At 40.2% G+C, this 13,504-nt stretch overlaps 3 protein-coding genes across 6 annotated transcripts in view; all 3 read left to right on the forward strand.

The window, feature by feature from the left end:
• Positions 1 to 13,504, forward strand: part of LOC145498184 (uncharacterized) — an 85,854-nt gene that overhangs the window by 60,471 nt on the left and 11,879 nt on the right. The window lies entirely within an intron of this gene.
• LOC145498162 (uncharacterized) overlaps positions 1 to 13,504 on the forward strand; it is a 99,383-nt gene that overhangs the window by 18,713 nt on the left and 67,166 nt on the right. The window lies entirely within an intron of this gene.
• The window catches only part of LOC145498201 (uncharacterized), a 172,041-nt gene continuing 163,370 nt past the window's right edge, over positions 4,834 to 13,504 (forward strand). The window contains exons 1-3 of the mRNA XM_081478105.1: positions 4,834 to 6,372; positions 7,747 to 7,826; positions 10,373 to 10,433. The gene's annotated coding sequence lies outside the window, so the exon portion shown is untranslated. The remainder of the gene's footprint in view (positions 6,373 to 7,746; positions 7,827 to 10,372; positions 10,434 to 13,504) is intronic.

The raw sequence follows: 13,504 nt of genomic DNA on the forward strand, positions 1-13,504 counted from the left end.
AAGAACGCAAAGAAAAACGTAACACACAAGCGAGCGGTGGCATGGGTTGTGAGGTTTCGAGCGATATGCGAAGCGGCGACCCGCGGGTAGTGCGTCGCGTCTTTCGACGCCCGCGCTACTTGCGGCTCGTGTGACTTCGCCACTTGCCGCTTGCGACATGTCACTCTCGCAGTCACGCTTGCAGTCACGATTGCAGTCGCGATTGCAGTCACGATTGCAGTCACGATTGCAGTCACGATTGCAGTCACGATCGCACGCTTACTTGATTTGTGTTCTTCCCCACGGATTTTCGAGCAAAAGAGAGACTGCTCGCATTCTAGGATTCTCTCACAGCACGTTAACCAATTTCAAACTTGGGAGTAAATCTAGATAAAACACAGGGCATGCAATTTCTTCGTTTCCTGGGAGGCACGTGGAAACTCGAGACGCTAGAGTCGCTAGACGGAATATAAAAAGTTAAAACCATCTACGAAGGAAATCAGGCAACGCGCCATCGATCCCAACAAAAGTACAGTGACCTTGAAGACACAAATAACTGCTTCGAAGATGACTGTTCCATGTACTGTGTTCGAAAACGGCAAAGAACGTCGTTTTCGAACACAGTACATGGAACAGTCATCTTCGAAGCAGTTATTTGTGTCTTCAAGGTCACTGTACTTTTGTTGGGATCGATGGCGCGTTGCCTGATTTCCTTCGTAGACGGTTTTAACTTTTTATATTCCGTCTAGCGACTCTAGCGTCTCGAGTTTCCACGTGCCTCAAGGGAAGCCAAAATAAATAAGGTAAACAAAAATGAAAGGGAAAATTCTGATTGATTCCCTGAGAGGTCCGATTTTTGCAAAATGGATCGCCAAGATGTTTCGCTTGCGAATTGCTCTTTTAAAACGATGCAAAAAAGAAAATAATTGATGTAAGTAGGCATCGTTTTTCCTTCATATTTTGCGGACAATTTGAGTTTATCTTCTAAGAAGCGACTAGAAAAACTTAAATAAATGTTTAGCTTTAGCACACACGTTTACCGAGAATAAATTGCTGGCGTATAAATATTTACAGCAGCGTTTCAAGAGCCATTATAATAAATCATTTATTGTACCGGCTTGTTCGATCCGTATTTTGGAAAAATTGGTCTCGTTCTTTCTGTAGCAAGTCTATGGATTGAGCTGCAAAAAGAACTCGACCAATACAGTCTCAAGGGAAAATGGACCTCATGCTAGTTAGTAACACACATAAAACGGTTTCACTTGTGTCGAAAAGTAATTGGTTTTGGATTTCTACGCTACATGATTGGCTTAAAAAACTCGCGCCACTTTTTCATCCAATCAGAAGTAAAAACAAAACCATTCGTGACTCGCTCGCTTACGTTTTCCCGCGCTTTGTGTCAGTTACACGTATTTACTTTGAGTTTTGATTGGTTCATTAGACTGTCTGTGTTCTTTGTGATTGGCCAGAGTGATTACTTTGGTTTTGGTTTTACGACACTCATTGAAAACCGCTTTGTATTTGAATGCAGCCAGTGAGCTAATAATATCTAACCGACCTGAGTAAAGACTTGATAGCTTGCTCTGGCTTGTCTTGTGGCTGGACGAGACTGGGACCGTTCATTTTTTATAAGGTAGGGGGGGCTGGTGGGATTTGGGGGGGGCCATGCGGAAAAAAATGGCTTTCGAGGGGGGGCCATCCCAAAAAAAATAAGGGAAAAAGGGGGGGGGGCACGTGGAATATTTTAGTAAAACTTTGAAATGGCATAATGGCTGAAGATCAAAAAAATTGCTTTAGAATAAACATAGAAGGCAGGATACAAATTTATTACAAACTTTCCTTCTGCTTTAAAAAAACGTTTGGCGACAAAAAGCATTTGTAGCTACTGAAAAGAAGTATTTAACACTGTTATTTTCGAATGCAACTTTCACTGGCACTCATCTTCATCTTCGCTGTCGATCGTCGAGTTCTTCGTCGCCCCTTGTGCTGCCGTGGGAGTCTCTTTCACCAATGCTGCAAGAAGCAGTAATGCTTTCCGTCACGGTGTACTCTTCAGGGTACATGAAGGTGTAAACATAATCTCTGACTTCCTGCTCGAGGTTGGTGGTGATTCTGCTTCTTGCAGCATTGGTGAAATAATTCCCTTCCAAGAGCTGTGCGATGTATGGCCCATCTCTTCTAAATAACGACGTGGCAATATCCTCAACTTTAATACACTCTTCCGGGACGGCCGTTCTAGGAGGGTACACAAGGCATTGTGGAAGATCATTTCCTAGCGGGTTTCCAACACAGAGTCCATAAACTCGTTGGACGTTGTTTTCAGTCCGCTTCCTCTTTCTTTCATTTGACTTTCTGCGGTTTTCTTTTTTCCTTCTCCTTTTGTTGATGTGCTGAGTTTTAAAAGTGTTGACGGGCAGCACGACTCCTGCAGTTCGCAAGGTTGTATAGCCTTTATAGCTTAGCTTTGGCAAGGGTGTCTTTAAGGGATTTTCCTTTGCGATATGATAGAAGGGGTGGCTCCTTGAAGATGTTTCTTAATTGTGGTTGGTTATGTATCAAGTGCCATTTCTCCATGAGTGTTTCTTTTATGTTAGGCAACGCCGGGTGGTGTTGTGTGACAAAGGGTAGAATTTTCTTTTGTGCGGTTCTGTTCTTATTTGTCAGCGACGTTTTTCTTTCAGAAAATTTGACTTCTGAGAGATGTTTTTCTACTGTTGCTGCTGGGTAACCTGTATTCTTAAGGCGTACGGCAAAATTTCTAATGTTTTCCTCAAAAGTAAGTTGTGAGGAATTTGTTCTTAGAAGCCTTAACGCTTCTCCTTTAATAAAGCCTTTCGTAACGCCTGGCGGGTAACACGAATAAAAATTCGTGTATTGAAAGGTCTCTGTAGGTTTGAAATGTGTTCGCACATCAAGTATAGATTCCTTGAGGAATCTGTCATATTTGTACACTACAGTGTCCAAGAAAGTCGTCTCTATTTCTGATATTTCAGCCGTGAATTTGATAGTAGGGTGAAAGCTGTTTGCCTTCAAGAGAAATTCTTCTATTTTGTCTCTGTTTGTGTCCCACATTGATATGATGTCATCAATAAATCTCTTCCAAAAGATGGGTGTTGTGTTACTTTGTGTCAGTATTTCGCGTTCTATTTTGGCCATGAAGATATTAGCAAATGCTATGGTCATTTTCGTGCCCATCGCCGTTCCATGAGATTGGAGAAAATCTTTTCCGTTAAATTGGAGTGAGTTTTCTTGTAGGATCAGACTGAGCATTTCTCTTAGATATCTGGTGGGTATGGGGGGATTGCCCTGATGAGATTCTTCGTAAGCTTCGCATTCAGTGTTAATACCCTCCTCTTGTGGTATGTTAGTATAGAGACTAGTGACATCCATTGAGACTGGGATGGCATTGAGAGGCAATTTTGTCTTCTCTACAAATTGATGAAGGCTGTTGTATCTTTAAGACACGAGGGTTGTATTTGTGCTATAGGTTGAAGAAGGTGATCGACAACAGCTGAGATACGTTCTGTAGGGCCATCGCACCCTGATATAATAGGTCTACCGACAGGGGTCGGTTTGTGAATCTTAGTGAGTGTGTAAAACACTGGTATTCTGGGAGGGTTTGGCGTAAGGGAGAGCCATTTCGCCGTCATGTCGTCAATGTGGTCTTCTTGAAGCAGTGACTTAATCAATCGCTGTACTTTTTTGGCTGCGGTATCAACCATAGGTTTTTCTAGGGGTCGATAGTTGTTAATGTCATTGAGTAGGGCTTGACCCTCGTGTATTTTGTCTTCTCTATTTATTACGACGGTTGTGGTCCCCTTATCAGCTTTCTTGAGTATAATGTTTTTGTCACGCGAAAGTTCTTTGAGCGCACATCGCTCTCCATGTGAGAGATTGTCTTTTGGTTTCTCCATATTGATAGTAGCAAGTTCAAATTTGACTTCTTCTAAGAATGTTTCTAATGCTACAGAAGGTTGAACTGGTGGATTCCAGTCTGACTTAACGTGGAAAGGGCGAGGTTCTCTCTCCTTCCCGTAGAAGAGATATTGGAGGCGCATCCGCCTAGCAAATTGATTAAAATCTGCGAGTAACTGGCGCCTGATGAGATTTTCTCTCGTGACGGGTACTGAAATGAATTTTAAACCACGTGATAGTAAAGTGATTTGTTCGTCTGTCAATTGTGTGTTTGACAGGTTTTTGATATGTTCTTTGCGTGACTCAATGGTTTACGAAAACGCTTTTTACTCTGGTCTTTTCTCCTTTCTTTTCTTTTGCGGTTTTTCGCCGCTTTGTTGTTGTGTTTGTTTTTTTATCCCCTCTTCCCTTATTATTAAAGAGTCAGATAGGACAACAGGATAAGCTTCACTCTGTTTATTCGTTGTTTCAGACCTGATCTTTTCCAGCAGTGTGTCGCTAATCTTGGCTAAAATGACTGTGGCTAGTTCGTCAACGTTCTCGTTTTTTACAATTTTCTCACTAGCCGGCCGTTGTTTTCTGTTTGAAGACTGCTTATTTACAAAGTTGGGGGAGAAGATGACTCAAGTGACGTCATTCTTGTATTCATCAATTCAGATGAGGAGATGCCAATGAGAGGCCAAATGCCACACGCTCAGGCCGAGCCATAACTAGGAGATCCGAAATTGACTTCTCTTTCTTTTGATTTGTTTTTTAAACAACAGCTCTCTGTAGTATAGGGATTGTAAATGTTGTCTTCATAGTGAGCACAATAACGTGAAGTAGGGGGATAATAGAGAAATATTTAAAAAGTTGAAATCTAAATATTGCTTGTTCAATTTTTTTTGGGTGGGGGGGTCATCCCAAAAAATGACCGCTATAAGGGGGGGGGGGGGGCATGTGAAAAATTGGTAAGCTGAGGGGGGTTCATGCGATTTTTAAATGGTGCTTCCCAAATTCCACCAGCCCCCACTCCCTCATAAAAAATGAACGGTCCCAGTGAGAAGGAAAAGTGTCTCGGAAAAGAACACATGGAGTTTATGTTTCACAAAGAGAGAATTACAACAATTAGTATAACACAGAGGGACGGGAGATATACAAAACACCCAGCAATGTTAGAACAAGGCTAAGCAATCTTTACGCGTGTGCTCAGTCAAAACCATCCTTCTTCCACCCTTGCCCTCTCCATTTCTCCAGCTAAGTTTTTTTTTCCTCATAGGATTCGTGTTTAACAGCTGAAGATCACAGAGAATGACATTTAAGGCATCACTGTGCTGTTGATTTACCAATTTCTTTTGTCCGGGCCTTTTTAAGTGATATTCTTTATCAAACCAGTTTTTGTTTTAATAATATCGGCTTAAGGAAATCGTTTGTTATGTATCGGTATTCGTTGTTAACTAAAGGGTTAGCTGTGTCGGGTTCTACGCATTATTGCACTGGTGAAAATAATGACGTGGCCCCAGTTATTCGAAGGCTGAATAACGCTATCCAGTGGATAAGTGTTGACAAAACAAACCTTGCTATTCGCTGGATAGTGGTTTATCCGGTGGATAGCGTTATCCGCCTTTCGAACAACCCAGGCCTGTAGTGAAGTGTCTTCATGGGACTATTGTAATGGAAGTGCTTTGTGTTTGGCCCCCGTTCCTCTAACCCCTCTCCCCCCACCTGATACTTTATGACCAGTCGCTTTACTAGTAGTCGCTGATAATTTCGACCGTTTCTCACCGGACTGTACCACAGCGTGCTTGAGAGTGGTCGATAGGTAGGCTGGGAAGTCTTGGCATGCATATAATGTCCCATATTAGGCTTATAAGAGCTGTCAAGGAAACGTAGCCTGCGAACGCAGAGGTATTTCCGGCTGTCGCTTGTCTCCGCCGAAAATAACGTCTGCGAACCCGAGCCAGGAAACGATTTCTGTGACGTAGGATCACAGTTCAGCTCAAGTAGCCCCAGAACTACTGTGCGAGGTATTCGCTGCGGGAGCACTCGAGTTTCATTCTATCATGGAATCTGATTGGCCAAAGAGAAACAAAAGTCATTACGTCACAGAAGTCGTTTCCTGGCTCGGGTTCGCAGACGTTATTTTCGGCGGAGACAAGCGACAGCCGGAAATACGTCTGCGTTCGCAGGCTAAAGAAAACGCGGCGATTGACAGTTTTACTCTCTAGTCCAGTCCCCACTCCAACAATCCAGTTTCGTCACCAGACCCCTTCAAACGGCGGAAGAATTCAAAATGGCGGTAGCCATGGGAAAGTCGAACCTCCCACGTGTCTTCAGTCACTGCGTTTTTACGTGTAATTTTCTTCCTCAGGTCTTAGGACGTAGGTCGTATAAACAATTGCACATTACCCTGTCCAGAAAAAAAAAGCAAAAAAAAAAGAACACGAGCTTCACGTACTTGAAGAATCAGCAAGAAAAGTAGGATAATTGCAGTGAAAGGTAAGCTCTCCGATCTGAAACTGAGCTCGCTGAATATTTATTTACGCGTACAAATAAACTTCAGTTTTATTTAGCTGGTAATAAACTTAACGCCAATACTATGGATTCATTAAATAAGGTCACTTATTTGACTAGATGAAAAATATTGGCTAAAACGTGTCAAACGCACAGCTACTCGAACTTTTAGCTTGGAGAAGATCTAACAGGTAACTTGTACTAACCCTTGTATTATATCTCAATATTAAACTAACACTTGTGTCATCGTATAAACTTAAATATAAGGCACAAAGTGTTGATCCTTATGTTGTAATAAGCGATATTGAATGATCTTGTTGTAAATAGTGCTATACAAGAAATAACATCATTATTATTATTATTGTTATTGTTATTGTTATTATTATTATTATTATTATTATAAAATTATCAATTATTACAACTTGGTGCCTACCTTATGACAGCTATCAGTAAGAGGTGATTAATAACTGTGTTTCAAAGAATCAATCTATTTCCATTTCTTTTCAAATCGAGTCAAAGGTCTCACTGGGATCCATCTGAAAAATTATTAAAGTAACTGTTTTTCTTCAAAATTGTCAATGTGGTGGTATATGGATGCATGAAGCAAAACTGTGAAGAATGTATTAAGTTTTATTTGTTATTTAAAAGATTAGCCACTGGGTTACGTTTGACAGCAAATGTTGTTTTGTATGATTAAGGTATTCCTAGAATTTTGAAGGTGGTAAGAGGTGGGGTGGTGTTGCGACTTACAGGTAGACTATTTAATAATCCCTGAAAATTCCCAAAGTCACCATTATATCATAAAAATATTGACCTAGACTTGATCTGTAAAGCTGTGACTTGGTCCCACGAAAAACAGGTAGAAAATAAGAAACCTGTTTTGGAACCTGGACTGTCTGCATGTGCTGAATGGATCTTGAGCTTTGTGAACGAGATGGGTGTAAGAACTGACTTGCAAAGGAGTTGGTTCCACTCAGCAAATTCTCTTCCTGAGTTTCTTGATCTGTATAGCTGTGACTTGGTCCCACAAAAAACATGTAGAAAATAAGAAACTTGTTTTGGAACCTGGACTGTCTGCATGAGCTGAATGGATCTTGAGCTTTGTACACAAGATTGGTATGAGAACGCAACAAATTCTCTTCCTGAGTTTCTGTACAGGAAAGACGGTACTGTCTTACAACAAAGCTGATACTTAGGCCAAGCGTGAAAGAAAATAATTCTTGAACAGTCATTATGGTAAAGACTTCACAGGAGTATGTCTTTAGAACAAGTTGTAGGTCTAACAGAATTTCGTTAATTTTACTAGGTTCATAGGTTTGCTTTCAGTTTTGTTATTACTCAATTTCAATTTGATTGCAGAAAAGATCTTGCCAGAGTGTAATTTTCAGAATAGTACTATCTTGGACACCCACAATGCAATGGTAGCATGGATAAATTAGGTGAGTAAGTGTGTCAGTGTTATTACATGATTTATTATATGGCTTTAGCTTGTGGTCGATATAACGCGCGCTCTGATTGGCTAAGAGCGAGATCTGAGCGGTCATTATGCAGCTGTAATGCCCACGGGCCAATTACGGATTATGCAAATTAGGAAGAGGCTGGCTCGGAAAATTCAAGCGCATTGAAAGGATGAAAGCCGATTAAAAACAGTAAGAGAAGTAAATTTAATTCCGAGTAGCTAAAAGTTTAGGGATTTTTCCTTAATAAAATTTATATAGAAGTTGTTTTTGACTTACCGGTAACCTTGGCGGGCACTAGTGAAAAACAATCAAGGTTTGCCGAGTGTTGAGTAAAGCTAAAATCACTAAGTGAAAAATACCATCAGCAGATGTGTCACGTATCCCGGAGCACAACACCACGAAGAAACTTATAAGTTATCATCTTAGTCACAACAATTACCGAAATATTGAACTCCGTTTCAGTTCTCATCAAATAGATTCCCTCGCTTTAACACAAGCAAGTGTAAATCAGCTTCCAGGATCATCAGATGTAACCAATCGGGTGGTTTCTGTCGGTAGCAGTGTTTTTGATACCTGCAGGAAGTTTTAGACGCTCACAGGGCTTGAAAAGTTCATTCATAAGTCCCAGAATGATGAAGGTCAAGATATGTTGTCGAAAGCGAATGCGAAGATCAAGTTATTCTGACCAGTGCATTCTGAAGCATTAGTATTTTCTTTCACCGAAAGACCGTTGGTTTGGACTATTTTGAAACACTTTTTGTCTTTTCTATATACGTTGACGTTTCGCCACAAAAATTGGAAGAACTCCCTCATCAAGTTGTGGCAACACGATTCTAAAATACCTTTTTGAGGGCTGTGACAATCATTTTTCCCGTAAAGAAATACAGTGATAAAGTTCACTGACTGTGTAGTTTTGCCCTGGGTTTGAGATGATGAATGAATCCGTAAACGTGCGCATCGCCGGATGTAAATTGACGACTTCCGCTCAAATATTTTTTTCTTCTTTAATTCGTGAGCCATATAATAAACAACTTAATAACCTCGACTGTTCGGTCGTTACGGAAAAATCTCAAACCTCGGCCTACTGTATTGACCTTGCTATCGCTTGGTCAATACGGCAAGACCTCAGTTTGAGATTTTCCCGTAACGACCTCACTCTCGGTTATTAAGTAGTTAGTATTGTACAAGCAAACATTAGATACCTTTAGAGGGCATTATGAGTATGAGATATACAGTTGAACCTCTATTAAGTGGTCACACTTGGGGAAATGGGAGGTGGCCACTAAACAGGGGTTTGTTTACCTTGAATATTTTCAACATCGGGTTAGTTTCTTAGAGATCATGGAGTCACTTCAAGACAATCATAATAAATATGTGTTTGAATGTTTTAACATGCATTACTTTCTATTTTGGACTCTTATCTGCCATCACCTTTTCCAAAACAAAGTTAAATTTAATATGTGTATTAAATTTTAGGTGGCTGTTAAATAGGGGCAAAGACAATAGAAACACCTTCATTGGGACAAGCAAAAGGTACGTAGCCATGGCCGCGTAATATAGGTAGCCAGTTAATAGGGGTTTGATTTACAGTATTTTACTGGCAATAATTTCAGGACTTTGATAACTGGCGGCTTACTGTGATAGGTGGCTGCTTAATAAACGTTTGACTGTAATATGACTTTTGACTTCAGTGCAGTTACTTTTCCTGTTGGTGACCATTTGAATAGGGGAGACTGTACTGATATGAGATTGGAAGGAAACCTGATAATCATAAGTACTAGGTACTCATACTCAGATCTCAAGGTTTATATTCACATACACTGTATGGTCAGTCTAAAACGCAGACTGCAGGCAGCAGACTGCGGACTGGGGCTAAAATGCAGACTGAGGGTAAACTGAAGACTGCAGACCAGGGTTGAAATGAAGTCTACAGACTGCGATGATCAATCAAATCTTCATATCTTTCTCACAGTTCAAATAGACGATCTTTCATATAATCACTTGTAATGATAGAACTGGTAACATAATTCAGGTAAATAATCTACGGTCTGCATTCTGCATTTTATCCCCACTCTGCAGTCTGCAGTCCACAGTCTGCATTTTACACTGCCTGATTATATCCCTTGTTATGGGGTAGTGAAGTTTTGTTGAATGCTTTATGGACTTCTTTTTATGTTGCATAACCGTAATGATTTGATTTAATGCCCTCCTTCCAGTAAGCACCCTCTGTCTAATAAGTGTTCTCCTTTGTGTTGTTTTTAATAAGCAGCCCTATTTTGATAAGTGTCCTTTTTACAAGTTAAAAGCCACCATACTAAAAGTAATATTCAAGACATCGCCATATGCTGTTTTGAGGAATGAATATGAAATCTAATCTATTCCATTAAAAATGAACTAGTTTAAGTTAAAAGAAATAGTAGCAGACAATGCATGATTATTGTACTGGTACTATGGTACAATGATACTGTTATTCTACAGCTTTAGAATGATAAAAATAAAATTCTGTGTGGCATTCTTGATTTCAGATCATTACTGTTTGCAGTAAGTTTGATAGAAGTGGAGGAAGACAATGTATACCCTCTTGAAGTAGGTAATTTTAAAATGATTGTATTTAATTGTAGCCTCTTTAATGTTCTTTGGTGCCAAAAACCTTGCTGGAATAGTGAGGTAGACATGACGAGGCCAAGGTTTGAGATTTACGTGTAACGACATCACCTTTGAGGTTAATAAGTTGTTTATTATATCTATGGCCTTTTGCTTTTTTGCAAGCCTGTAATCAGCCTGTGGGCATTACTAGAATGAGCCAATCAGGTAAAAGGTGAAGGATGCAGACAAGCCAAGAGGTCAATCAGGCCAGAGCTTATCCCGGTTACTGTAGCATGAAGCAAAAAGGAATATTTCTACACTCCCCTCGATGGGATGCTAGTCCCTCACACAGTTACCCCCAGCATTAAATTCACTGCTACCTATTTTTACACCTGGGTGGAGAGAGGCACTTTGAGGGCAAAGTGTCCCTCCCAAGAACACAATACAATGTCCCCGGCCGGGGCTCGAACCTGGACCAAGTTGAGCGCACTTACCATGGGGTCACCATGCCTTCACTAGCCAATCAGAGTGTTTGTTATATTGGCTACAAACACAAGCCACATAAAAATTGGTTATAGTAAACTATCTCCTAACCTCTCGCCTCTTCCTGTCTCCTCTCCTCCCTCCTTCATGGCATCCCATATTCTCTCCCCCCAATATAAACCTTGCAACAGTGAATCTCAGCATGAGTTCTTGACAAGAAGCAGGGTTTGTTTGTCATGTAGGATCAGAGGGATTCTTATTTGCTGGAACAGACACTATTGATTGCCGGCAAAACTTTTGTTGCAGATGAAATCAGATCTTAAGTTAAACAGCACAATACATGTGTAGTTAAAAACAAACCATGGAAATGACTTTGAAGCCAGCTCAAATTCTGGTCCTGCAGTTGGATCTCACCTTGATATTATTATAACTTCTCTTCCCAGAGGTAAGACCTACCACTTGTATCAACCCAGTCTCCACATATCAGTTCTCCCCCAATACATATGTCCCCTTCTGTTATTTGTTCATATATAGATTTAGACAAGCCTAAAAAGGGAGCTCCTGCGCCAGGTTGTTCAAAGCCTGATTAAGCTAACCCAGGATAAGTGTTGTGAGTTTTGTAACTTTGCTGTGATGTTTTCTGTCTGAGTGTGGTGTGGCCTTCTGTTTTGAGTTTGAATAATCTGAAAATACACAAACCAAAAGCAGTGAAAAACTTTTGTACACAAGACAAATTTATACTTTAGTAAACTTTTAATCCTGGGCTAGCATTAACCGGTCTTTGGACAACCCGGCCCAGCTGTTTACAACAACTGAGGTTAACCTGACATGAGCCCATGATCCAATTGAAAACCAGCACTTGCTCAGCAGTCAACTTCAAAAACACTTGACCTTCATAAGCTCTAAACTTGAGCTGGCGATATGGTCATGTGATACTGGTCAGCAGATGCCTTCTTTTGACAGGTGTCAATTGACCATAACAGGGATGTCCAATATCAAAGAAGGACGTTATACACGTAAACCAAGGCTGCATGTCTCTGTCAACCTATTAGCTGGAGTATGGCCACTATCTTGCAGGACCCTGTTGCTGTCAACATTGTGTCGCCATCGTCATTGTTCGTACGTGTCCACAAGCAATACCGCTAGCCATGATAACCATGAGAAAATCAATTCATGGGTTTCTTTTTCTTTCCTATGTGAGTATGGGGCTCCTCTTGGTGACCCTTTGGGCAGCCAGAGCTCTGCTATAAAAGTTAAAAACCCATCCCAAGATGTAAGGCTAGTTATGAAACCTTTTCCAGATACATGTATAAACTCTCTCTCCAGATGTTGGCCCCATCCCCTTATATGAAAAAAAAATATGTAAGTTTTCTTACCAGATTTAAGCCCTGTTACTAGATGTTGGCTCTCTGCAGGGTCCGAAATTGCGCTTTCCTGGTCGCCAATGCGACTAAAAATTTTGCACTGGCGACCAGAATTTCACAACTGGTTGCCAGCGGGAGATTAACTATTTCATGCCGGCAGGTTTCTTTCACAGGTCACAGGTCACAGGTCACAGGTCACCAAAAATATGCCAAAACGTCATAAAACAGATGCATACGAGTGCGTCCTAAGTGCAACTATAAGAGCTCTTTTTTGAAAAAAAAATACGTAGGGGAAATCAGTTGTAGCACTGAAATAAAAAAAAATTGATCCAAAGAAAGCCAAGACTTATTTCTGTTGAAAATATAAATTGTTTGTAGCCTTTCAATATAATATGAAAATGAAAGAGGCTTACACTGATCCGTGAATTATGCATTTACTTAGCGTGATTTGTGAACCAATGACTTTTGCAGGAATAATTCACTTTTTTTGGAGATTTTATCGTCATTAAAGCACGTAAACTACACCAAACTAGATGTAAAACCTGCCCATTCCATGTGACTGAGAACTAACCACAGCGACAGTGAACCAGGAGGACCTAGAATCTAGTCTGTCACGATGTGTCACACATGCACACAGCATTTCGATGCATCAAAATGGAGGGTTCTGTATGTTTTGTGAAACATGGATAGAATTTGTATTTTTATGTAACACATGATTTAGCCTTTGCATTTTTACGTGAAAAGTGATTTTTTTCTGTTAACGTGAAGCTGTTTTCGAATTTTTTGTGATGCGTGAAGAGGCCGATTACAATGCGTGAAATTGTTTTCAGAGTAGGTATAGGGGACCCTCTTGTTTCTGTTTAGTACATACTCGTTGTAAAGATTTCAAAATAATGTAGAAATAAAACAGTTCAATTTACTATCATAATGAATTTTCTTATTAAGATAAAATATATTAACACTACATGTCTGAAAGCTACATTTCAACCCATTTTGTACATATACCACCCCTAGAAATTTTTTCATTAAAATTATAGAGTAAAACATTTTTAGTTAGGGTTTGTTGCATGGAAACTTTGATAAACCTCTCGGGAATCTCAGTAATTGTTACATCGCGAAATTTACTGAGTGTTTTGATTGTGACCTGTGACCTGTGACCTGTGAAAGAAACCTGCCGATTTCATGCCACGATAATTACACAAACAATAGCTTTGATTTTCAGCC

The sequence above is a fragment of the Orbicella franksi genome, chromosome 9, assembly GCF_964199315.1.
Source record: "Orbicella franksi chromosome 9, jaOrbFran1.1, whole genome shotgun sequence".
NCBI classification, from domain to species: domain Eukaryota; kingdom Metazoa; phylum Cnidaria; class Anthozoa; order Scleractinia; family Merulinidae; genus Orbicella; species Orbicella franksi.